Source organism: Limulus polyphemus, unplaced genomic scaffold (assembly GCF_000517525.1).
Source record: "Limulus polyphemus unplaced genomic scaffold, Limulus_polyphemus-2.1.2 Scaffold10260, whole genome shotgun sequence".
Lineage (NCBI taxonomy): Eukaryota > Metazoa > Arthropoda > Merostomata > Xiphosura > Limulidae > Limulus > Limulus polyphemus.
Genome location: NW_013675870.1, coordinates 14,499 through 17,789, shown reverse-complemented (window position 1 = coordinate 17,789; position 3,291 = coordinate 14,499). Strand labels below are relative to the sequence as shown.

Below are 3,291 nucleotides of genomic sequence, written 5' to 3'. Positions count from 1 at the left end.
AGTTGTTTGTATGTACGTTTTAGTTGTTTCAATATCCCTTATTCTGTGTTTCGAACTCCAACAAAGTTATTTCTACCTAGTTTCACAACTTCACAACAAATGTCGGTTGTCATTGTTCTACGTTATCAAGGTTAAGAGATTTTACATGTTAGCCGTACATACAACCATTCTGTGTGTTTTATACTCTACTTAATCTTTGTCTTTACTTTTATTTTTAGGTTGCATTAAGGTTTATACCAAAAGCAGTCATTTAAAAGCACACCAACGTATCCACACAGGTGAGTAACTTCAATTAGTTAGTGTTTCTCAATAAACAGTTGTGTTAAAAGTAATGACCTTCTACAGAACATCTGACAAATTTACAGTAAACATTGTAGGCCTAATAATGGCTAGAGACGGCTTGAATGGGTAATGAAGAAAAATTTTAATATAAGTTTAACATAACAGCAAATGTACAACGTTTCGACAAGGGTTTGTCGTCATCAGGTACTATTGTAGGCCTAAATCATATTGACAAGAGTGCGCGAAATAATGGTAAATTTTCAGAGTTAGTTTGTTGTCTGTAAATATTATGTTTCTTGCGATCGTTGTCTTCGGATTTGGAGGTGTCGTGGATCGAACATGTGTTTAATGGTTAGTTTTGGTTCGCCTGTTTTTGTAATATCTAATTCCTATATTTCTTAGAACTGAAGAGTCGTTGAGAATGCTTTCATTCTGACAAGGAAATGTCGGGTGTTGAATTGGTACATTTTTAACGTGTAAGGTTTGGAAGAAAAAAAAACCTAAACTTATACTAGAATGCGCTATATATACATATATATTTAGTAATGTCTTAGTGGGTTAACTTTAGGCTACGTGCTGCAGGTGGGCGTGAAGAAACTGACTTTATAACTTTCTTAATAAATTAAAGAAAAATTCGGGATACCCCTGAAAATAAAATAGACCCACGTTTTCTACCTCTTGTGAGGGGCTGGCGTGGCACAGTGGTTAGCGTGCCCGATATTTGAAACATCCTATGGTTCATGATTCGCGTCTCATCCCCGTATTGTCACTAGTCAGTCCGATAATAGTAGTCCCAGAGTTGGCGGTGGATGACCAGGTGCGTTTCTTCTAGTCTGTCAATTTAAAATTCAGGACGGCTGTGAGAAGATAACCCTTTGTGTGGCTTTGAGCGAAAACAGTCTATCTACTGTGGAACTAAATGCTTCAGAAAAGTGGCACAAATCTAATTCTGTCTGATTTACTAACCTTCAGATTGTCTGTTTGGGCCTAATCAAACATGTGTCTCTAATTCCGTCTGATTTACTAACTTTCAGATTGTCTGTTTGGGCCTAATCAAACATGTGTCTCTAATTCCGTCTGATTTACTAACCTTCAGATTATCTGTTTGGGCCTAATCAAACATGTGTCTCTAATTCCGTCTGATTTACTAACCTTCAGATTGTCTGTTTGGGCCTAATCAAACATGTGTCTCCCCCACTACAGAAAGAAAAAATCGCCTGATTTAGATTAGCAGTGTTACTAATGGTTTCGCTAGTGATACACGTACAACAGACACAAACAATGATTAATTGTAACTAACTAGTCAGTTTATCTTTAGTACGATATATTATTACAGAAAGAAACCTGAAAAAGTTGTATAGTATTTTTTACATTTCGTTTTAATGTTACCACAAATTTATCGGTGCATGATTGTGAAATATTGTACTAAATGTCTTGTATTATTCTCCATAATTCAGCCAAGTTGTTTGTTTGGTGCCCGACCATCTAAGTTTTCATATCAGACAAAGCCTTAATATCATTTATATCTAGATTTTGTACAGGTTAAACCAGGGTTACAAATGTGCCATTGGTCTTGACTTTGTACAGGTTAAACCAGGGTTACAAATGTGCCATTGGTTTTTCCTTCCAGATATCATTTCACCACATTTTCTTCACGATTGTTGAAAATGACCTAGAATGACTTGATGGATAAGAATGTGCCTGTACCTGTCAGTAGTCAGGGTGTCATCAATTGTGTGTCTACATCTCCAACACCACTGGGTGAGATGAAGCCCACACTTGTATTGCTTTATGTGTTAAACATTGGCCATGCTCTCCTCTCTGTCATCAAACAAACTATTTTTTATTCTTGCCAAAAAAGCTGAACTTCGATTCAACTGCAAAGAATACCCTCTCCAGTTTTCCTTATTCAATTTTTTGATGATTGATACCCGTTTCAGTATTTTGGTTTGGTTATCTTCCTTTAGCTGTGATTTTTGAGCTACTACACATCCATTGAGGTCGCATCGTGCTAACGAGTATCTGACTGCTCTGAAGGTATCATTTGTACCTGCAATTAAATTGTTTGTTTGTTTGTTTTTTAATTTCGCACAAAGCTACACGAGGGCTATCTGCGCTAGCCGTCCCTAATTTAGCAGTGTAAGACTAGAGGGAAGGCAGCTAGTCATCACCACCCACCGCCAACTCTTGGGCTACTATTTTACCAACGAATAGTGGGATTGACCGTCACATTATAACGCCCCACGTCTGAAAGGGCGAGCATGTTTGTTGTGACAGGGATTCGAACCCGCGCCCCTCAGATTGCTAGTCGAGTGCCTTAACCACCTGGCCATGCCGGGCCTGCAATTAAATCTGGGTTACTGAAAATATCTTTAATGGGTTATCATTTATCATGTGAATAATTTATACTTTCTACATCGGCCATTCCTACTATGAACAGTACTGGTTTCACGCAAATTCTTCAGAGTTTCCAAAAAACATCTTACTGAAACCAGAAATTTCGCCTCATTCTGTTGCATGGAGTAGTTCGCCATTATCAGCCAGAAGTTTCACTTCGCCATATTTTTCATGTGGTATTTCTGTTCTGCAAGTCATTAGTGTATTCACCACACTACTACTGGGAATGGTATGACTGGCTCTTCTTTTGTATGCATTATGTTGATGTGGCACTCTCTGATTGTTCTGGTGATAACCAATCACAGTGTAGGTTATCAATACGTGACTGTGCTTTGATAATTTTAATTGGAACGGTATAGAGGAAGGAAAATCCTGTAACGTTTGCATCTTATAACCTACCGTTTCCATAATTATTTCTCTCTACATATGTTTTTGTGATTTTAGTATCAATATAAGTTTTTATATTTAACTTCTCAAAATATATGTGTCGACTGTGAATAGTTCAATATGGTCAATACTTAAGCCTGTTTGTTTAATGTGTCGACTGTGAATAGTTCAATATGGTCAGTACTTAAGCCTGTTTGTTTAATGTGTCGACTGTGAATGTTTCTC

The 3,291-nt window shown here is 37.3% G+C and overlaps 1 long non-coding RNA gene across 1 annotated transcript in view; it reads left to right on the top strand.

Moving 5' to 3' along the window:
• Positions 1-217: 217 nt before the first annotated feature.
• LOC111083602 overlaps positions 218-3,291 on the top strand; it is an 11,952-nt gene continuing 8,878 nt past the window's right edge. The window contains exon 1 of the long non-coding RNA XR_002609127.1: positions 218-278. This is a non-coding gene — a long non-coding RNA (uncharacterized LOC111083602). The remainder of the gene's footprint in view (positions 279-3,291) is intronic.